A 23,631-nucleotide genomic window follows, 5' to 3' on the forward strand; every position below is an offset into this window, starting at 1 on the left:
GTTCTTGAGATCTTTGAGCTCAAAGGTTATAAACTCCTACCCAGCCAGTGTGGGCTTTGGAGGCAGCACACATTTTTATCTGACCCGTACAAGCTTTGGAGTGGGGAGGGAGGAATTTAAGTTGTTTGGGAGTGATGGCTGCTTTCATTTGCCCCAGGCCCCAATGCTGATGCTGGTGGCCCCTGGCCACTGATGCTGGTTTTGACCTCCAACTCCCCCACGTAAAAAGCCCTTCCTTACCCAGGACTGTAAAGCTGACACCAAGGACAGCGGGTGTTGGTCTGTCACTGGTGTCAAAGCTGGGAGGAGGTGGCCTGTGGGCTGTCGCCTGCCTGGCCACCAGCCCTGTGGAGAAAGCCAACACACAGGGAGAAGCGGAGAGGAGGAACAGAGGAGAGACTCCATTTCTGGTTCTCCACGCTGTCTAAGCTAGTCCTTGCTGGGTCTTCCTCCCTTGAAATTGAGCCCTGAGTAACGCGTCCCGTGTCTAGTGCGGTCCCAGGAATAATAATCGCCAAGGGGAAGTTAATTCTGCCCGTTGTGACCTGCTTGTCATCTCCTTTCGTCTGAATTAGTATATATACTCACCTCTCCACCACCATTGTGGGCGATGTGCCCTGCAAAAGAAGTCATTACAGAGCTTATCATGAGGGAAACAAGGCTGGCTGGTATCCAAGGGACCGCCAAGATGCTCCTAGTACCCAGCAGCGCCCAGAGAGTGAGAGATGCACTAAAGAGGGTCAAGAAAGGGAGACGCTGAGTTCTGCTTTCATTTTAGACATTTGCTGGTCATAGCTATGGTTACCCAGGAGGCAAGCGTTCTCGCCGCCTTGTAGGTGAGACAGCGGCTCGGTGAGACCAAACAGCAAGTCAGTGACACGTTTGACTCAGGTCTGTAGGATGTCAAAGCTCCACCTTCATTGCACCAAACTAAGGTATGTTCCTGGCATGAAAAGGAAAGCTTCCTTTAACCTAGCTTTTTTTTTTTTTTTTTTTTTTCAGGAAAATATGTGAAATCCAATATTTTGAGCTGCAACTTCCTGTCCCATATCCCTTATTATGGGCGAGGCAGCTCCACACGCATTCTTTCTAACACATCCATGGGAATTAAAGCCGAATCTACTGGCTCATTCGTTCCCGGTTCTCTGAAAGGTGTGCAGCTGCTTATCTGTCGGAAGCCAGACTGGGGAAAGGCCTGTTCAAATAGACACATCAAGGCTATCTGGAGGCAAAATAATGAAAAAATTCCTACGTGTCCTGGGCAGGGGTTGGCAGACTAGTGCCTGCAGGCCGGCTGCCCGTTTTTATGAATAAAGTTGTGTTTGGAACACAGCCACACGATTCGTTTCTGTATTACGGGTGGCTGCCTCCCCACTACCACGGCAATTGAGTAGTTGTGTTGCAAAACTTCAAAATATTCACCAGCCGTCCCTTTAAGAAACAGTTTGTGGACTCCGGCCCAAGGCGATGCTTAAACCCTACAGAAGTCCTCCGGAAGCTGCACAACAGTTTTTAGGTCACTTCTGCCCCAAGCCAAACTGTCCCCTGGATCTGCCCATCAGGGAACATCCCGGTGCTCAGGACAGCAAATGCTATCACATCTAAATCAGCCTGACATCCCATTCCCCACCCCCACCTTCCCTGCCTCACGCCTTCGTATTTCTTTTGATTTTCCACATCCGTAGGCCACCCATAAATCTCACCTCTTCCTCCGACTCCCCAAATCCCATATTCGCTTCTGCCCAGGCCTGTTTCTACCACATTCTGCCAACTGTGGAACTCAAGCCCACTCTTGAGTTTGGCCAACGGGGGAGGGACTTACAGGAGATCAAAGGCGGGAAGAGAGTGGAGCTGGGATATTTATTTCCCCAGTTATTTTCCTGCTAGAATCCGTGGGTTCGCTGCCTTCCCATACCGAAGTACACAGTCCTGTCGGTACAGCCCCTTCCGGTCAGCTACCCTCCATAGATTCCGGAACTATTCCGTCCCCTTGCACCCTCAGGCCTACGGGTGTTAATGGTTTCCTGATGTTGCAAACCCAGGGGAACTGCATTGTCTCCTGTTGGTTCTCCTAAACCCTGCTCACATCACATCTTCGGTCATCTGTATTATCTTCTTTGGAGAAATGTCTATTTGGACCCTTTGTCCATTTTTTTAAGTTGGGTCACTTACCCTTTTCTTACTGAGCGGTAGGAATTTTTTTATAAATTCTGGATATAAGTCCACTATCAGATATGAGATTTGCAAATACCTTCTTCCACTCTATGGGTTGTTTTTTTCACTTACTTTCTTCTTTGCTTTTTTTAAGTTTATTTATTTTTGAGGGAGAGAGAGTGGAGGAGGAGCAGAGAGAGGAGAGAGAGAATCCCAAGCAGGCTCTGCTCTGATAGGGTGGAGCCCAACACGGGGTTCGATCCCAGGACCCTGGTATCGTGACCTGAGCCAAAATCAAGAGTCGGCAGTTGAACTGACTGAGCCACCCAGGCACCCCTTTCTTTTGTCTCTCATGCTTCTGCTGTTGTATCTAAGAAGAACTTGCCTAATCCAAGGTTTCAAAATTTGCTTCCATATTTCCTTCTAAGAATAGCTTTTACATTTAGGTCAGTTTCGAGTTTATTTTTGTGCACAGTATAAGGAGGGATTCGGCTTCATTCTTTTACATGTGAATATCCAGTTGTTCCGCCCCATTTGTTGAAAAGAGTACTATTTCCCCATTAAATTGTCTTGGCACCCTCGCTGAAAATCAATTAACCATAAACATGAGGGTTTATTCCTGGACTCTCAATTCTGTTCCATTAATCTATATGACTTTCTTTATGCCAGTATCACACTGACTTAGTAATACATTTTTAATGTATTTTTGCAAAGGTATCAATTCCCAATGGATTGAAAAAGAGAAACCCCACTGTGTGGGGTTTTTTTCAACACCAACAAGCAATTCTCCGACATCGGCTGGGTGTCCTATAATTCAACTCAATTCTGACACTACCTGCCGGTAATGTCTGACCCGCAGGTTGAAGGCTCAGTGCTACAAGACTGTCTTTCCTCCCTTCAAGTTGCCAGGCAGAAATTCCGGTTGCCACTTGTGCTTCTGACCATGGGCTGTAGACTGGAGGTTTCCATGACCCCCTCTTTGGGTTCACTTAGTTTGCTAGAGCGGCTCACAGAACTCAGAGAGACATTTGCTTACGTTTACCAGTTTATTATAAAGGATACTATAAAGGAAACAGATGAACCGTCAGATCGAAGAGAAGCATAGGGCAAGCTACGAGGGAAGGGGCACAGAGCTTCCGGGCCCTCTCTAGGGGCGCCACTCTCCCAGCACCTCCACATGTTCACCAAACCAGAAGCCCCCCAAACCCAGTCCTTTTGGGATCTTATGAGGCTTCATTACATAGGCATGATTGATGAAGGCATTGGCCATTGGTGATTGAACTCAATCTCCAGCCCCTCCCCTCTGGAGGTGGGGAAGGGGATGCTGAGAGTTCCAAGTCTCTGATCACCTGGTTGGGTCCCCTGGCAACCAGCCCCCATCCTTAGGGGTTTTCCAAAAGTCACTCAATGATATAAACTCAGATGTGTTGGAAAAGGGGTTTGTTCTCCTCTCAGTACCTAAAAAATTCTAAGGGTTTTAGGAAGACCAAATGAATATCTCTTATGGTAAATCAAAATGTGGCAAAAAACCAACTGGATCCTCACCACAAATAGCCTGAGACACCCCGGCCAGGTAAGTTCTCCCTGCCCCCTCCTAGCCGGATCTGGGCGTCAGCACGAGTGACGGCCCACAGCGCGAGAGGCAGTGCCTGCTTGCTCTCTCTCAGAGTCTCTCAGTTCAGTTGCTTAGCCTTCTGTCTTCCTATCTTGACCATGAATTCTTGGAAGTCTAGGGCATCTTTTGTTATTCCTAGCATACGAACCATTATAGACACTCCACAAATGTTGGTTGAGTGAATATACAAATGAATAAATAAGTAAATAAAACGCTTTTTTCCCTATGGGCAAACTGAGAAAACAGCCTTCCAATGCGGAGTTGAGGGGTGTGAATAAAGCTTGGTTTATACACACGGAGATGCCCTGGTAGTCTCTTAAGTGTCTGTAGAAATGTTATGTTACCCAAAAAGGGAGGGAAGGGGGAAACCTATGCTCAAATGAGATTGGAAATTTTGAGTTCAAAACTAAGTGTAAAAAAATTATTTTCATTGCAGGACTTGTTAGCACCTGTACTTAGAGTGTTATGAATGGATATATGCTTGCAGCGGTTTGCTTTTCTGGAAAAACATTTCTCTAGGACAACTAGTCTGTGGGCCACACTTTAGGAAATGCTTATCTTATCTCTAGATTTGAATTTGAAAGAAGATGAAACCCTCCTTTGAATTCATTCCAGGTCAACAAACATTTACTGAGGACCTACCCTGTGCCCTCGGGGACAGGTGGTGCACTGCACTACGGCCAGGGAGCAGCCAGGGAGCAGCATTCACTTAGCCTCCGACAAATAGCATCCCCGGCAGTTGGGCAACACGGTGGCTCACCCCATGTCACACACCTGTCCTGCCTTGTGCTCCACCTTAACTCATCCCCTACCACTCCGGTACCACCACCATGCTCAGAAAACCTTTGCCTGGCACACTCTGGACTCTGTCACATCCCAAGAACCACAGGGAACTTAATTCGCGTACCAACCCTCTTTCGGCTGGAAGTATGCAAAGAGCAACGTCGATATTTACAAAATGCAGTACGGCTCTGGCGTTTTCCTCTTCTTGTTTTTCTCCTCGGTGACATGAGGCTGTGTTTCCGACTCGGAGTCTTATTTGCTTGGGTCATCTTAAAGTTTCCTAACCTAGATAAGGATTGAACAGGCCAATGGTTGAATTCCAGAGACGTCTTAAGGATGTAAGGGCCTGTGGGATATTTGGGGCCCATGAACATATTTGGGACCTTGCAAAAAAACACATTGCTTTAAAATACAAAGAAAAAAAAATCTCGAAAAGTTAATAAATGTTGGGGCGCCTGGGTGGCTCAGTCGGTTAAGCGTCTGACTTTGGCTCAGGTCATGATCTCCCGGCTCGTGGGTTCGAGCCCCACGTCAGGCTCTGTGCTGACGGCTCGGATCCTGGAGCCCACTTTGGATTCTGTGCCTCCCTCTCTATCTCTTCCCCGCTCATGCTCTGTCTCTCTCTCACTAAAAATAAATAAACACTAAAAAAATTTTTTAAGTTAATAAATGTTAAATGTGCATGAAGTATCATATTTGTCAAGTTCACTAATTGTTCAATCTACTGTTCATAAAAATGTCCCATATACACTGGAAAATAATTTGTAGATTAACATAGTGGTTAGGAGCATGGACTGTGAAGCCAAATTGTGTTCAAATCCTGACTCCTCCATTTCCTGGGACTTCCAGCAAGTCGTTGAATCTCTCTGAGGTTCAGTTTCCTCATCTTCTGTAATCCTGTGTAAAAAATGGAATCATTATACCACCAACCTGAAAAACGGTTGACAAGACTTAAAGGAGCAAAACACTTAGCTAGGCACACTCCAAGTACTGGGTGTGTACTAATTGTTGTTATTACCATGATTTTCCCACTTGGAAAGGATTCCGAAATATGGGCTTTTTCTAACAAATCACAACCAAATTAAATGAGTTACTCATACTTAAGTAATTTTATTTTTTTTATTTTTTTTTAACGTTTATTTATTTTTGAGACAGAGAGAGACAGAGCATGAACAGGGGAGGGTCAGAGAGAGGGAGACACAGAATCTGAAACAGGCTCCAGGCTCCGAGCCATCAGCCCAGAGCCCGACACGGGGCTCGAACTCACGGACCGCGAGATCGTGACCTGAGGCGAAGTCGGCCGCTCAACCGACTGAGCCACCCAGGTGCCCCATACTTAAGTAATTTTAAAAGCAAAATTAGAAGAACTCCTTCCGAAGGATTTCTTAAAATGTCTTATCAATGAAATTTTCAAGCAAACACAAATGTAAAGAAAATAGTATATAACGAACCCCAGTACCTTTCAATCAGCTTTAGTAATTATCAGCTCACAACTACTCTTGTTTCTTTTATACCCTCTACCTCTTCCCCTGGCGGTCAACCCAGGATTATTTTGGGGGGTGGGAGGATAGCCAGATGCCCTGTCATTTGATTTGTAATTATTTCAACATTTCTAAAAGATAAGAACTCCTTTAAAAAAGATAATTACAAAGGGGTGCCTGGGTGGCTCGGTCGGTTAAGCGTCCGACTTCGGCTCAGGTCATCATCTCAGGTTTGTGAGTTCGAGCCCTGCATCAGGCTCTGTGCTGACAGCTCGGAGCCAGGAGCCTGCCTCGGATTCTGTGTCTCCCTCTCTCTCTGCCCCTCCCCTGCTCACTCTCTGTCTCTCAAAAATAAACAAATGTAAAAAAAAAATTAGAAAAAAATACACATAACCACAAAAACCCAAAGACAACATAAAATATTAATACCATCAAATACCTAGCCAGTGATAACGTTTTTGTGCTTGTTAGAGAATAGATTTTTTTTAATTTTTTATTTTTTAACGTTTATTTATTTTTGAGACAGAGAGAGACAGAGCATGAACGGGGGAGGGTCAGAGAGAGGGAGACACAGAATCCGAAACAGGCTCCAGGCTCTGAGCTGTCAGCACAGAGCCCGACGCGGGGCTTGAACTCACGGACCGCGAGGTCATGACCTGAGCCGAAGTCTGACGCTTAACCGACCAAGCCACCCAGGCGCCCCGAGCGTAGATTTTTTTTAAATAGTTTGTTTGAAGCAGGATCCAAATGAAGTCAATTCATTACAAATGAATGTTTTCATATACTTTTTTTAAAGATTTTACTTTTAAGTAATCTCTACACCCAAAGTGGGTCCGACCCACAGCCCCAAGATCAAGAGTCTCAAGGTCCACCGACTGAACCAGCCGGGCGCCCCTCAAAAATACTAGTAAAACCTTGGTTTGTGAGCATAATTCATTCTGGAAACGTGCTTGTAATCCAAAGCACTTGTATGTCAAAGCGAATTTCAAGAACCATTGGCTCAGTTGTGATTATGGGACATTCGGTGTCGCGTACTACACATATTGCAAGACTTCGCTCGTTTATCAAGTTAAAATGTATTAGAAATGCTTGCTTGCCTTGGGGAACATTCACAGAACAAGTTACTCACAATCCAAGGTCTTACTGTACTTTCAGTCTATAGATTTTCCCCTTCATTTCTCTTCTTTTTACTTACAATTTTTATTGTTGAATAAACCAGGTTGCTTGTCTCGAGGACTTTACCACAGTGTGGATTCTGTTACTTTGCACCTCACAGTGCCATTTAATGTGTCCTTTCCTCGGTATTTCCTCTGAGGGGTAGTCAGTCTAGTTACTTGATGAGATTCAGATGCAGTTGCTTTTGGAAGCCTCCTCAGAGGTACCTCCATCCATCAGGGCCACACAGTGTCTGTGAGATATTTGCAACCATTGGTGATCTTTGCCTAGAGCCATGAAGTCATTAAAAGTTGTAAAACGCTGATATTCTAATTTCATCATTCCTTTAATAGTTGGGATGCTATAAGAGGAAATACCCCCTCATCGATTATTTCGTTCCCCTGAAGTAGAGTTTGTAGAGGAAAGACAAGAGAAATGTTTGATTCTTTTATTTACTGGTTTTCAAAAGCACGAGTTGGTTCTCTGAAACCCTCGAATGGTGCCCCACGAGTGCTGTCTGTGATCTTGGTCTTAGTTCTTCACAATGTGGCTAATGCTGGATATTGAATACACAGTTACCTTCTTTTTGTTCCTTTTTAAAAATTTAACTTGCAGTATCAGATATCGCTTAACATTTTTTTTTAATGTTTATTTATTTTTGAAAGAAACAAAGGCAGAGAGCGAGGAGGGGAGGAGCAGAGAGAGAGGGAGACACAGAATCCCAAGCAGGCTCCAGGTTCTGAGCTGTCAGCACAGAGCCCCGTGTGGGGCTCAAACTCCCCAACTGTGAGATCATGACCTGAGCCGAAGTCGGACACTTAACCGACTGAGCCACCCAGGCACCCCTCGATATTGCTTTTTTTTTATCATTTGATTTTATTTTTTACAACCATATGAAATATTGCATGATTCCTTGAATCTACAAAACAAGGTATACTCGAAGAAGTCTAGATTTTATTTCTGTTCTAATTACTTTCTTCCCTTCTACAGATGACTGTTCTTTTTAATGGTGTGTTCTTCCATTATCCTTTTCTCTTCCAAATAAGTAAACATACATATAAATTTGTATTTCCCTCGTTTTATGTAAACATTGGCATAATATACTCACTGTTCTCCATTTTGATCGAGTAACATTTACAGCAAAACCCTAAAAGTGTATTTAATGTGTGATGTGGCTGGGTGCTATTTTAATTTTGCCATGATAGGTAGGCAGGCCTCCAACAGCTCAGAAAAAGTCAAGCCAGCCGCTTTTATCTTCCCACCCAGACAAAATCCATCTCTAAGCCGGGCCAGTTTGAGGTCGATAGAGCGATTGAAATCAGCTGGCTGAATGCGGGACGCATCCCGGAACGGCGAGCAAGTGCAGTTCTTCCCAGAAGCAGCTCCTGTGAGGCTCAGGGTGCAGAGCTGGGTCTTCAGCATCCGACTTTTGTGATGGGTTTAGGATTTGAGGACCCCTCCATCTCTCGGAAGGTAAGGTGGAGGCTCACCTTAGGTGAACCACATTGGCTGTTTCGCTCTAACAATAAATAGCTGCAGGTTAGAATGAATACTTCCTGGCAGTTTTGTTCTGCTTTGTTTGCGGGGGGGGGGGGGGGGTTGTTGGTTTTGGTTTGTTTGCTTGTTTACAGACTCAAAACAACCCCATATAGAGTGATGAGGGCGCGGACTATCTCATCTAGAGGTCGGTGTTCCAGGAAGGGAGCAGGGGGCGGGGCCGGGGGTGGGAGGGGGCGGGGCCGGGGGGGCCTGCACGTGTTGGAGGCGGGGCCCCGCGGGTGGTGGGGGGCGGGAGACCGAGCTGGAGGCCAAGCAGGTCGCTGTGCCTCCTGACCTCTTCCTGCTGGACGCTTCTTCCCGCTAAGCCACCTCACGCCCCACCTCCCCCGGGGCCCCTAGAACCTGGCACACCAGAGGAGGCTAGGTCGACGGAGTGGAGCATCAATGAAGAAAAGAGGAGAGGGTAGGAGGAGGCTCCCGTGGCTGGAATAGTCTGGAATATCCCTGCTCCTCACATAGTCTCAGGTTGCCTCTTTGCGACCAGGCGTTGCTGGGAGATCTTGCTTCTACAAAACATCTGCCTTCTTTTGTTCTTAAGGCTGGTTTATGTGCTCAGACTGCCTTTGGTGTTCATTTAAAAGTATATTTCCCTTGCCTTCAACGTGGCCCCACTTGCGATGGAAAGAGGAAGAACACAGTAATTTGACCTCTAGGGAAGGCTCTGCCAGTGGGTCTCTCCTCCTGTCTTTTGATGCAGAAAAAGGGTACAAGATAAGTGGTCAAGGATAAAAGCACAGTGATTAGGGCACATCCCTATATAGAATTCTATGTGGCCATGAAAAACATGAAGGAAGATCTCTATGTACTGATGTGGAAGGATGTACATAGTATATATTGATGACTACAAAATAAATCAAGTTGCAAAATGAGATGTATGTTGGTAAATGTATTGGAAACGTTCAGAGTAAACTGTTCTCAGAAGTTCTTTCTGGGAAGTGGGTTCGGAGGGTATCAGTAGCAATGCTTTCTGCCGCCAAGTAAAGAAAACCCCAACTCAGTGGCTCACACAATAAGGAAACGTATTATCTTGTAAAACGAGAAGTCCGTGGGGAGAGGGACTCTGGGGTTCATTAACTCAGCAGCTCAGGACATCACTGGGGACCCAGGTTCTTTCCATCTTTCTGCTTTGCCATCGTCAGTGAGTAGGCTTTGTTCTCAGGCAGCGCGCCTCTTGGGAGACGGGTGCAGTCAGTTTCAGGAGAAACATTCAAACTTCACATCGGCAGCAGAGGAGGCCAGAGTCTCCTGCCAGAGGAGTCCCAGGTCACCCGGCCACAAGCCTGTCTTGGGATCCTGGCCACGCTCCAGCACGGCTGGACGCAGCCGCTGGGAAACTTGGTTCCAATGCCCAGGCGGTGCAGTGGCCATCATTCTGTTCGGGCTCCTGCGGCTGCTGATCTGAGAGGACATCCTCTGGACAGTCACAAGTTTCTGTCTTTTGAAGAACAAATGGGCAGCTGACGCCCCCTATGTGTTACATGTGTCACATGTCCTTGTCCCTACCAAGACCACTATAATTGACTTAAAAATAGACCAATCAGGGGGCTCCCGGGTGGCCCAGTTGGTTTAGCATCCAACTTCGGCTCCGGTCTCGATTTCACAGTCCGTGGGTTCGAGTCTGGTGCTGGGCTCTGTGCTGACAGCTCGGAGCCTGGAGCCTGCTTCGGATTCTGTCTGTCTTTGTCTCTCTCTCTCTCTGTCTCTCCCCTGCTCATGTTCTGTCTCTCTTTCTCAAAATAAATAAACATTAAAGAAATTAAAAATAGACAAATCAGAACCACACCTCCAACTCAGCTAGCGCCCACCTCCCTGGAATCATTTGGTTCTTAGGGGGAGGATAAGAAACTGGGAAAAAATCCAGGTGCTCTTAGGAAGAAGGAAGTGGGGAATGAAAGTCAGGTAAGTAACCAACAGGGCTTCCTACGCTGAGAGGGGGACCTTTTAGTCTGTATATTTCTCTCGTAGTTTGGGTTTTTATGAGCTTGTGTTACTTGTATAATAATAGTTATTTTACTTAGGGCAGTGAGAGAATGAGCCTTGGCATCAGAAAGAAAAATATTTGATTCCGTCTCTCTGATTTGTAATGTGTAATTTTGGGCAAGTAATTTAACATCTTCAAGTCTTTATTATTAAAAAGTTGAAAGTAGTTTCCAAGCTGGAAAAAAAAAAGGGCAGAAAACATTTAAGAGAAATGGGTTTCTTTTATGTCCTGGGAAACAAATGATTTCCTATCTGTAAAGACTTAGAAACATATGTGTTAGATTACACCACCTCAGGTTTGTTATTTTAATATTTCAAAGAACTAGAATAATGCAGTCCTTCTATAAGCACATTAAAGAAAGTCACAATGATTTCTTTTTAACAAGTTGAGTAAAATGTTCTTCTGTTTCCTCTCAACTAGTCTGTTGTCTGGAATTGATAAAATAATATATTTCCCAAGAAGTTATGAGGTTTGGTTATGAGGTTGTGTGGCTATTTTGAAGATGATGAGTTCAGTTCTATTTATTCCTACACTTATATCTAATCTTGGTTCTTAATCATTTAAAATTGAATCGAAGTCCACTATCCTAATAACACTTTGAGTTGCCTGCTAAGAAAACTAAAAAGTTGGTGAGCCATCGTTAAGTAGTAGATTAAGGTTTGGGTATTTTCTAAGAGATATTGGAAGTTGCAGAGAAGAACTGGTCCTTAGAGTCTAAGACGTGATGTCAAGAATTTAGGTCTACCCCCAAATTGTTGTGAGACCTTAGGACAGTCATTTCTCTTTGCTGCTTTTAAGTTTCCTTGTTTATAAAACAAAAATAATTAAGCTGTTTGAAGATTACACCCTATCAGTTATCTATTGCTGCATAAAAAGAACTACCCTAAAATGTAGTGGCTGAAAACAGCAATCCCTTAATTTACCCAGTGTTGGTCCTTCGGACTGCATTCAGCTAGTTAGGTATTCTGAGCTAGGGAGCTTTTTTGCTGGTTTCATCTGGGGTCCCTCCTGTGATGATAGTTTCTAGGCTGGCTCAGTCAATGGATCTAGGACGCCATGCCCGAATCCTCATCTCTGCTCCTTCATTTCCAGTAAAACAGCTCAAGCGTCTTCACTGGTTGTTCTCCCGCAGCGAGAGAGGGCAAGCCCAATGCTGCAGCACCACCCCGTGTCTCCTAATGTCCTATTGGTCAAAGCAAGTCACATGGCCACAACATCAGTGTGGGAGGGGTCTACACAAGAGGTTGGAAAGAGGAAAGCCTCACCCAGTGGGAGCCACTGTTGTTACCACAGGCACATCGGGTAACTCAATCACCATATATGAAGAATTATATTGTAAATTTCAAAATAACAAGTGAGGGGCTCCTGGCTGGCTCAGTTGGTAGAGTATGCGAGTCTTGATATCAGGGTCATGAGTTCAAGTCCCAGGTTGGGTGTGGTGCCTACTTAAAAATAAAAATAGAAATAAAAATAAAAATAAAATACAACCAAGTGAGTTATAGTCATAAACCCTTGAAGGCAAAACAAGTATTGTTACTCAGAGTGTATTTGAAACCACAAGATACGTGGGGAGAGAGATATGTGAACTCAAAATGAGGTTTATCCATGTATCAGTATTTTTGTTATTTCAGAAATGTCCACCCCAGATGAAGGAGATGTGAATGGTCCCACCCAGAACCCAACTTCATCTTGACCCCTATTCTGGGAGGTCTCCTGCTCCCTATCTCTTCATTTCTTCTCATTGGACCCGGAATCGATTGCCTCCATACACAGTTGGTAAATTTTAATTCTACACGCATTTGTTTGTTGTCCTTCTCCCCCTGGAGGGTATATAGAAAGCTCCATGATGACAGGACCCATGTGTGTTTCATTCCCCAGCTTATACCCAGCATGCAGCACTGGAGCTGGCACGTAACAGGAGCCTGATAAATATTTGCAGAGAAGTGAATGAAATGAAAAGCTACACTTACACAACAAGTACCTCCTGATGTTGTTTCCTGGTGACAGGCAGCTTCTGTTCTGAGAATACAATGGACTTTGTCTCTTATGGATGATTTATTCTGTCAATAATTTGCCAGGGGAGGGCAGTAGCTCCTTGCTTCCAACTCTTGTCTCCACATTCCTCTTCTGTAAATCAATCCTTCCCTGAACTGTAGCGGAACCAAATCCCATGGGTTCTACCTGAGCTCTGCCTCTGGACCCCCACCCTTCCTTCTGCCGCTGCCTTTCGGGGTCTTTGTCACTTCTTGCCCGGATTCCCACCCTAGATTCCTAATTGGGTTCCTTGGCAACAGTCTTGCCCAATCCTGCCTCACCTCCCCCTCAGCTGCCAGACATGTCATCATCAAAATATTTGAAAAACGAATTCTAGGGTTAAAGACCTCCCCTGCTCTCTCGAACCTAGAGATAAGATCAAGTGCAAACATTTCGGCATGAGGTTCAATAAGCCTTCCAATGTGCCCTGGGGTCCTTCTCCTAGCTCCTCTCCCATAGGCCCCCCTTTCCCACCATGCAGGCTCTGCCCAGCCACAGTATTGAATGACTGTGACTCCCCAGCTGCAAAGCCGTGACGTGATGCGGGCCATCTTCTTTGCCTGGCCTGCCTTGTCTCCCCTGCGGCAGCCCACAGTCTCCCTCCTGACTCGTTCTCGGGAAGCCTGCTCAGTCTCTGTTGTTCCTATCTCTATTAAAATCTTCATTTTAATGTGTCTTAAGTCTGCGGTCGCAGCTGCTGCTCCTGCTGTTTTTCAGCGAGGAAGGCGCATTGTTGGAAGACACGAAGGAAGGGAGGAGGAAAGGAAAAAATTGGAAGAGAAAGAAATTGTCCCATAGCTAGCACCCCATCCCCGACTTACTTCCTCCTGCCCGCTATTCCACTAAGTTACTCTGAAAGGCCTTTTGTGAGAATGATCTGTTGCATTTTCCTGCCTGACGTCTCTTCCCTCTTCTTCCCTATGGGAAAAGCTGCCCTGTCTGGTTTGAGTGGCTTGGGTCATGGCCACGTCCTTGGACCTCATGCATGGGAGAATTGGGCTCATGACCCAAATGATACCATTCAAAATCTTCCTTAAGACTTTTTTTTGCCAAAGAAACATCCTCTCCTTCCTCTGAGGATGCTAAGCTGGTATGTGCTTCCATTGGTCATTATGATCTCCAGTAGAGAAAGCCTGTTTAAGAGATCAGGAATCCTGGGGCGCCTGGGTGGCTCAGTCGGTTAAGCGTCCGACTTCGGCTTAGATCATGATTTCGCGGTTTGTGGGTTCGAGCCCCGTGTCGGGCTCTGTGCTGACAGCTCAGAGCCTGGAGCCTGTTCTGGATTCTGTCTCCCTTTCTCTCTGCCCCTCCCCTGCTCACACTCTGTCTCTGTCTCTCTCAAAAATAAACATTAGGGGCGCCTGGGTGGCGCAGTCGGTTAAGCGTCCGACTTCAGCCAGGTCAGCCAGGTCACAATCTCGCGGTCCGTGAGTTCGAGCCCCGCGTCAGGCTCTGGGCTGATGGCTCGGAGCCTGGAGCCTGTTTCCGATTCTGTGTCTCCCTCTCTCTCTGCCCCTCCCCTGTTCATGCTCTGTCTCTCTCTGTCCCAAAAATAAATAAAAAACGTTGAAAAAAAAATTAAAAAAAAAAATAAACATTAAAAAAAAATTTAAGAGATCAGGAGTCCTGATGACATCATTTGAGCTCCTGTATCAAGCTGTGCCTGAAGCTGACATTCCTTTCCTTAAACCAATAAATTGTCTCTTATTTAATCTAGCTGGTTTGGAGTTTCTGCCAGTTGCATCTGAAGGAGTCCCCAACTACTATACCTTTAAAACAAAAAAATGCTTCACTATTATCTCAGGTTTACTCAGAGGAGGTGTGGATGAGACGTGAAAAGGAAGGCCCTGGCCTCATGGCATGGGGTAGGAAACATGACTGAGGCAGAATCTTTGCGTGAGGAAACCATGTATCTCTCTAGCCCTTCTTGAGTCAGTGTCTCACAGAGCCGCTTCCTTCTTGTCTGGATATGTAGCAAGGAAGTTGCCAGAATTCGGGCAAACCCGTTTCCAGATATAAATACCAAAGTGCATTCCTTTGCCCAAGATAAGCTCTTTGGTTTATTTCTCTTTTGTGTTACTAACACCTTAATTATTATTATGGTTACAAACGCTATCTGTATAGCTGTTTTAAAAGGGCTGGATTAAGAAACTGGGCGCTCATCTTCCAAGTACCAAAGCCAGGGGCAATTCCACTCTCCCCTCCCCCCAATAATTTCAGTGAAACGTTGAGGTCATTTTGATTTATTCTCGGAAAAATCTAAAAATGAACACTTACTCCTAGATCTTTCCGCCGAAGCCCATCTCAAGCACAAAAGGAGTTTTGTGGCTACCGAATAGAAATAAAACGGAGCTTGAGAAAAACTTCACACATTGTGGGGAGCCAGTTGGTACTTAAGGAAGATAAAAGGAGAGAAGCCCAAGAAATGATGGCACTTTAAGATCTCTTTATATATATAGGACTTCAAAAGACATTTATCTTAAAGTGGAGAAAGTCTCTATTTAGAGGTTTTTAGGGCAGAGAAAAATTATGGGCAATTTTGGGAAACGGAAACTGGTAAAAAGGCAAGATTGACAAGAAAAAACGGGCAGGAAAAAAAAATCGGCTTTTAAACCATTATTGGCCGTTCAAAACAGGCCAGCGAACCCATATAGCACTGTTGAGGCGCATGGGTGAAATGTGGGTAAAATGTCAGAATAAAGCCAGTTGGGACCTCTCACTGAGAACCAACTTCAGGACAAGTTAATAAGCTCAGCCATCTTGTCTAAAAAGGTTGAGAGAAGCAGTCATGAGAGAGACGTGTCCAGAAGGCCTGGAGAAAGATAAGCCCCATGCAGCTTCCTCACTGGCCTTCCTTTCTTTTGCTCTGTAGCACCTTTGATGTCGTTGCCGAGCCCAGGTAAACGGAACATTGATTTCTTCGTACGTTCACTTACTCATTTGAGAAATGTTTACTGAGCAGCTACGACAGGCGAGGCACTGCCAAGTGATCTGTGTGACCCGGTGGGGGGCAGAAGGCGCTAGATTGTAGGACTCCTGTCCCCACTCTGCACTCCTTACCTCTCCTAACCTGGACTATTCAGCAAATATTTAGGATACAGGTGTATTTTGTGCCAGGCACTGGGAAACTATAGAACCAGTCATTCCCCTTTGTAGTCGGGGGAGCAGTTAGACAGGGGGTGAGCCCTAAGGAAGCCCTATTAGGATCCCCAAGACAACGTTGCAGGAAAAGGCTAAAATACGGTAATAGCGTTAAAGTGAGGTCATGCACAGGGAGTAGCCGAAGTCTGCATCACAACAAAGGGTCTGGGGAGGCCGGAAATGGGCACCATTGTCCTTTTGTTACAGGGCGGAGTGGGTATACTTTCTCTTTCAGATCAGGAACCACCGACACGCGCCCTCAACATCTTAGGATCAGTGTCCAAACTGGCGTGCAGGCTGGGCTGCTTATACCCTGCTGGTCACATGGGAGATTCCTGCTCTGTAACCATCCCGAAGGCAGAGCCCAAGGGGGTTTCACTGAGACCAGGTACACATCACTAGTCTCACAGGTGACAATGAACAACACTGACAGGCTGGCAGTGACAAGCTTCCCTGAAACTTGCCTTGGCTCCGTGGTTACAAAGCAACGCTATCAGAACATTATTATGTCTTGAACAGAGGCCAGTGCTGCGCAGGCACATCTCTCACTTTAGCAACTCATCCAGGCCCACCGGAGTTAACCCTGGAGCCCCTCGGATCCATTCTCTATGCTGCATCCAGTGAGTTTTAAGAAAATATAATAAAACCGAGTCTGAAGAAAACAGAAAATAACAATGCTGGCGAGGATGTGGAGAAATCACAACCCTGGTGCACTGTTGGTGGGAACGCAAAATAGTGTGGCCACTTGGGGAGACAGTCTGGGGGCTCTCAAAAAATTCTGAATAGATCCAGCCATCCCGTTTCTGCTATTACCAGAAGACAGGAGGCCTGGATGTTGGCAAAGTCCACAAGTCCACACATACTGCTGGGACAGTGGCTGGTCCAAACTAGGTTTTCTATCATTTTAATTTTTCTTCTTTTTCTTCTTTCCCTGACCTGGTTTCCTTCCCTTCTCCTGACTCCAACCTTGCACGTACATCTTTGCGAAATAAACCTTCCTCCGCCACCTGGTCCACAAAGACTAGTTACCACAATGTCTCCCATAACCTGAAGCCCTGTAGGAAAGTTCCATGTCAACCACGGCACCTTGAATCCTGAGGGCTGACTGTTTCTCTCTGACTCCAGGCCACACCCACCTGCCCTTTCAAACACATCACTAATATGAGCCCGGCTGGGATGGTAATGGCCGGCCGGCGTGTCAGGTGAATTTGCACACTTCTTCAGCCCCACACACCTAGACCATCCTCTCCCTTCTTTGTAGGTCCAACTTTTCCTCTCGATGTCAACAATAATGCCAAATTCGTGGTATTATTTTTTGTCTTCCCTGTCTTCCCTTCCTCCTATCTCTGTCCCTACTCACCAGGACTTTACTCTCACTACAACTTTTTTTTTTTTTTTAGGTTTCTTCCTCATTATTAATATTCTTTGCAATCATATGGTCCAAAATTCAAAAGGTACCAAAAGCCACATGCAGCAAAATTTACTCCCATCTGGCTCAAGTTTCCTAATCCCTTAACAGAGGTGACTGCTGTTACTAATTTGTAAATTCTTACAGAGATATTATCTGTACTCATGAGCATGTACATGTATAGATTCTTCTCCTCTTTCCTTTCCTTTTTTTTTTTTTTAATGAAATGGTAGTATGCCATGCACACGGCTATGTGCCGTGCTCTGGCTTTATTGTATTTAAAGACTATTTTGGAGAACGTGCATATCAGTACGTTAGAGCTTGCTCATTCTTGTTATGGGGTCTCAGCATTGCATTTTATGGATGTATCATAATTTACGTAGCCAGTCCCCTCTTGCTGGATGCCATAACACTGAGTGTCTGTGTACCTCCCCTAAACTCACATGTTAAATCCTACTGCTCAATGTGATGGTATCGGGAGGTGATTAGGTCATGAGGGTGAAGCCCTTATGAATGGCGTCAGTGCCCTTATAAAAGAGGTCCCAGAGAGATGCCTCACCTCTCCCTCTATCCCTCTCCCCTGTTCTCTCTCTCTCTCTCTAAAAAATAAAATCAAATAAATACATAAAGAGAAAGAAACTTTAAAAAGGTGATAGCTGGAGTAAAGTCTTGGTGAGTGGGGACAGAGACAGGAGAAAGGGACAACAGAAAAGCAACTGTTACATGAATTTGGTATTATTGTTGATATCCAGGAGGGAAAGTTGTTTATTTTATTTTTATGTTTTTTAAAGAGAGTGCAAGCTGGGGAGGGGCAGAGAGAGGGGGACAGAGGATCTGAAGCAGGCTCTTCACTGACAGGCTGACAGCAGCGAGCCCGACGACGGGCTTGAACCCACAAACCGTGAGATCTTGACCTGAGTCAGACGCTCTACGGACTGAGCCACCCAGGCCCCCGGGGAAAGTTGTTTATCTAACCTAAGTGTCTGGCAAAATGGACCTGGCTGAGTGCACCTCGTGTACTTAATGTACATTTCAGGATACAGCCCTGAAATGGAAGATCATGTAGCCATCAAAAACTCAGTTTTCAGGGGTGCCTGGGTGGCTCAGTCGGTTAAGCGCTGACTTCGGCTCAGGTCACGATCTCACAGTTTTTGGATCTGAGCCCCGCGTCGGGCTCTGTGCTGACAGCTCGGAGCCTGGAGCCTGCTTCGGATTCTGTGTCTCCCTCTCTCTCCGCCCCTCCCTCCCCTGCTCCCACTCTGTCTCTCTCAAAAATAAATAAAAACATTAAAAAAATGAAAATAAATAGGGGCGCCTGGGTGGCTCAGATAGTTAAACGCCCAACTTCGGCTCAGGTCACGATCTCACAGTTTGTGAGTTCGAGCCCCACATTGGGCTCTGTGCTGACAGCTTAGAGCCTGGAGCCTGTTTCAGATTCTGTGTCTCCCTCTCTCTCTGCCCTCCCCCACTCATGCTCTGTCTCTGTCTCTCTCTCTCTCTCAATAATAAACACTAAAACAATTTTTTTTAAACTGCAGTTTTCAAAAAAAATTGACAGCTTCGGTTTATCAGCTAGGATTGGTTGATTGTAAGCAACAGAAACTGTCTTTGGCTTACTTGAGCAAAAGGGGACTTGTGGAAAGATATTGGGGGCTGAGGCCACCCAAAAACAAAGTGAGGCTGGAGGCCCCGGTGGCAAGTGGGCAGGAAAAAGGTGGCTCCAGATTCATGGGCAGCAGGGACTTCTCCGCCCATTAATCTGATAACAGGAGCTGCTCATGAGAGCACTGAAGTGGCAAAAGGAATGAGCCTCGAGAATTCCCTCTCCCCTTGCCTCATGCATCGTCGGGTGCCTCCAGCCTGCACCCAAAGACACCATATTGCTATTAGTACTTGTCTTTGGAAGGTGGATTATGGGTGTTTTATCTTCTTTCTAGTTTTCCGCATTTTCTACTTTTTTTCTAATATGCCAAATCCCTATTTATTTTAAAAATACCTGTGTGAAAAGTTTAAGTGCACTGCTTCTGGGGGCAAGTACAACTTAGGACTGGCACTAGGTTAACACCACCGGGAGGCTCTTTGGAAAGAACCCTCCCTTCTTCTTCCTCAGATTCCTCGTCCTCAGGCAACCAAAGACTTCACCTTTTCCTCCACTGACTTGCCCCTTTCTCCCTATCAAAGCCCGCTCTCAAAAAAAGGAGACGATGTCGGTTACCCTCCGGAAATGCAATAGGACTAATACTTACGATAACAAGAAAACCAGCACGTAGTTACTGCTAAGGACTGAATTGTGTGTCCTCCCCACTCCCTGCAATTCATATGTTGAAACCCCAACCCCTCAAGTGACTGGATGGGGTCTTAATCTGACAGCATTGGTGGCCTTGTAAGAAAAGGAAGTGAGATCTCTCCCTTTCTCTCTCCCCTCCTCTCCCCATCTCCTTTCTCCTCCCTCGCCCTCCCCCCATCTCCTCCCTCCCCCCACAGGGTCTCCTGCCTCCTCCCTTCCCCCTCCCCTGCCCTCCATCCCTCCTTTTCTCTCTCTCTCTCTCTCTCTCTTTCTCTCTCTCCTCACACACACCCAGAGAAATGGCCCTGGGTGGTCCTGTGCAAACCAGGAGGACGGCTCTCACCAGAATCCAGCCCTACCTGCAGCCTGATCTCAGACTTCCAGCCTCCAGACCTGTGAGAAAGTAAATTTCTATTGTCTAAGTTCCCCATTGTATGCTTTTTATTTATGGCAGCCCAAGCAGACTGTATACGCTTCCTCTATTCTCAGTGTCTTACGTGTATTAACTTATGCAGTCTCATAAACATCCTGGGAAGTAAGCACTATTATTATCGTCCCGTTCTTCACAAACGAGGAAGATTGAAGCCCGGAGATACTACAGAACTCACCTCAAGTCAACACAGCCAATCCGTGCTGGCACAGGCCTGGAGACCTGAAGCCAGAAGGGCTGGCGTATCTGTGCCTACGTGCACTGAGCATATGCTCTCTGCATTTATGTGTTTTACCTTCATTTTTCCAAGCTTCTGTTTGCTCAAGTGGTGGCGTATGTGACTGGTGAGGTCTGGGTTTCCTTGAGCTTTACGCTGTGGGTTCCTCCACCAAAAAGAAGGGTTCCGTTTTCAGAAGGAAGGGGAAGGGGGTGCAGGGCAGTCAAATGTGTCCAGATGTCTGTTGCACACACCAGTCTGGTTTCAGCAAGCGTCAAGGTGAACAGCCTCCAACGGAGACGTGCCCTTTGTCTTGTCCGAATTTGTGTTAGAGGAGTCTCAGCCGTGTTTTTCATTTTCAAAACTTTTTAAACGTGTATTTACTTTTGAGGGAGAGAGAGCGAGTGGGGCAGGGGTGGAGAGGGTGGGGGAGAGAGAATCCGAAGCAGGCTCCGTGCCGACAGCAGCAAGCCCGATGGGCTTGAACCCACAAACCGTGAGATCACGACCTGAGCCAAAGTCAGCTGCTCAACCAACGGAGCCATCTAGGCGCCTCTCATTTTCAATTCTTAAAAATTGTGGTAAAATACACGTAACAGACTTTGCTACTTTTACCATTTTTAAAAAATATTTATTTACTTTTGAGAGAAAGAGCACACAGATGCGGGAGGGACAGAAAGAGGCACAGAATCCGAAGCAGGCTGCAGGCTCTGAGCTGTCAGCGCTTAGCCGGACACGGGGCTCGAACCCAGGAACTGTGAGATCATGACCTGAACCAAAGTCCGCCGCTCGACTGCCTGAGCCACCCGGTGCCCCAAACCATTTTTAAGTGTGCATTTCAGTTGCGTTAAGCACGTTCAGATTGTTCTACAACGGTCACTGGCATCCGTCCACAGAACTCTTCCTCTTCCCAAACTGAAATTCTGTGTCCACCAAACAGTACCTCCCCGTTTCTCCCTCCCTTCAGCCCTAGTCACCACCATTCTACTCTGTATCTCTATGAATCTGTCTACTTTAGATACTTCCTATGGGTGGAATCATACTGGATTTGTCCTTCTACGACTGGCTGATTTCACTTGTCATAATGTCCTCAAGGTTCATCCGTGTTGTACCATGTGTCAGAATTTTCTTTCTTTTTCTAAAACATTTTTAAACATGTTTCTTTAGTTATGAGAGAGTGAGAGAGAGTTGGGATGGGCAGAGAGAGAGGGAGACAGCGGATCCAAAGCAGGCTCTGCGCTGGCAGCGGAGAGCCGGATGTGGGCTGGACCTCACGAACCATGAGATCATGACCTGAGCCAATGTCAGCCACGTAAACTGACTGAGCCTCCCAGACGCCCCGAATTTTCTTTCTTTTTAAGGCTGAGTAATATTCCGCTGTATGCGTGTACCCCGTGTTGTTTATCCAGCCCTCCAGGGATGGATGCGGGCTGGCTCCGCCTCTGGGCTCCTGTGAATGGTGTTGCTGTGAATGTGGGTGCAGTCCCAGAATTTCGTGAGTAATTCACTTGATTCCAGCACTTAGATGCTGGGCTCCCAGACCTGTAGCCATGTCGGGGGAAAAGCACACAGGCAGGAGATAAGGGCTTAGGTCCTCTCTCTGCCACGTATGAGCCACATGCCATTGGGAAAAATCTCCTCACTTCTCTGCGCCTTGGGGTTTCTGGGGGGCTCGGATGAAATAATGAAAATGAAGTGGCTGGAAAGAGATAAAGAGGGAAGCACAAATAACAATTGTGTGGTTGCTTAACTCGTTTTCCCAGCTCCCGGCTTACTCTGTACAGGAAGATTCCTCAGGACAGTATTTTTCAGAGGGCACACAATAGCGTTTTTATGTAGAAGCTAGTCACAGGTGCATCCTTCCGTGGGACTTTCCAGAAGCTCCGAGCTGAAAGGCCACTTTAATGAAATAAAAATCCAATCTGTTCCCCAAATGGTCGGCCTTTGGTTACCTTAATTCTCAGTATTCTTTCAGACTAAAAGGATTTTTTCCCCTCAACACTTGATTGATTTGCAATATCACAGACACTAATTTGCCTGATACAGGAAAAGTCCTCGATTCCCACCTTACAGCTGTGCCATGATTATAAATGCAAAGATTCTTTCTGGAAGGATCCACAAGAACCTAACACTTGCCTCTAGGCAGGGAGGTTTGGGGCTTGAGGTAAGGTGGGAGAGAGCGTATTTTTTAGTGTAAATTCTTCTGTATTTTTTCAGGGGGAAATGTTATGTTGAGTTTTACTGAAAAAATAAAAACATTATTCTTGAAGGAAAAAGAAATACTAACCCTGTGTTCATTCGCCTCTGAGTGATTAAAAAAAAAAGATTAAAATGGCAGAGGAAACAGTTCTTGAATCAGAAGACAAAGCCAGCCCAAAGAAAATTATAAACCAGATGAAGTTGCTTTAATTTTTTTTTTAACGTTTATTTATCTTTGAGACAGAGAGACACAGAGCATGAACGGGGGAGGGTCAGAGAGAGAGGGAAACACAGAATCTGAAACAGGCTCCAGGCTCTGAGCAGTCAGTACAGAACCTGACACGGGGCTCAAACTCACAGACCATGAGATCATGACCTGAGCCGAAGTCAGACACTTAACCGACTGAGCCACCCAGGCGCCCCTGAAGTTGCTTTAGAGGCAACAGTGTGTAAGATCTGTCAACAAACAGGGCACCGGCGTGACTCAATCGGTTGGGTGTCCGACTTCCGCTCAGGTCACAATCTCACAGTTCGTGGGTTCGAGCCCCGCGTCGGGCTCTGTGCTGACAGCTCAGAGCCTGGAGCCTGCTTTGGATTCTGTGTCCCCCTCTCTCTCTGCCCCTCCCCACTCATGCTCTGTCTCTGTCTCTCTTAAAAATAAATGAACGCCAAAAAAAAAAAAAAAAAAAAGAATCTGTCAACAAACAATGTGGGATTCGCATAGAATTGGGAGCAAATTCTAGTTTTGCCACTTTTTTTTTCTTTTGAGAGAAAGAGAGAGCGAGGTTGGAGCAGAGGTAGAGAGAGAGAGAGAGAGAGAGAGAGAGAGAGGGAATCCTAAGCAGGCGCCGTGCCCAGCGAGGAGCCAGTGCGGGGCTCCATCCCACCACCGTGAGACCATGACCTGAGCCGAAATCAAGAGTTGGATGCTCGACCCACTGAGCCACCCGGGCGCCCCTGCTTTTGCCACTTGGTAGGAACCTAACACCTTCATGTTTCAGTTTCCTCACCTGAAAAATGGGGATAATAATGCCCAGCCGTTACTCGGGGTGTTGTAAGGGCACTTGGTGTTTTTCTCAGGGGAACTTTGAAGTGCACAGCTCCCCAAGGAAGACTTGGGAAGAGCAAGGAGATTTCCCTTGCTCTGTGTCTGCTGTGTGCCTGTGTGCCACTTGTCACACTGAGT

General features: G+C 46.1%; 1 long non-coding RNA gene and 1 other non-coding gene across 2 annotated transcripts; both read left to right on the plus strand.

Annotated features, from left to right (window-relative positions):
- The first annotated feature begins 5,005 nt into the window (after nt 1-5,005).
- On the plus strand, nt 5,006-5,090 carry TRNAQ-UUG (transfer RNA glutamine (anticodon UUG)). The gene has a single exon. It is a non-coding gene; the product is annotated as a tRNA-Gln (tRNA).
- A 3,410-nt stretch (nt 5,091-8,500) lies between these two features.
- Nucleotides 8,501-14,447, plus strand: LOC144616793 (uncharacterized). The gene is made up of 3 exons (XR_013556540.2): nt 8,501-8,661; nt 12,361-12,505; nt 12,608-14,447. It is a non-coding gene; the product is annotated as an uncharacterized LOC144616793 (long non-coding RNA).
- The last annotated feature ends 9,184 nt before the right edge of the window (nt 14,448-23,631 follow it).

This window comes from Panthera onca, chromosome B4, assembly GCF_046562875.1.
Source record: "Panthera onca isolate mPanOnc1 chromosome B4, mPanOnc1 haplotype 2, whole genome shotgun sequence".
In the NCBI taxonomy this organism is placed as follows: Eukaryota; Metazoa; Chordata; class Mammalia; order Carnivora; family Felidae; genus Panthera; species Panthera onca.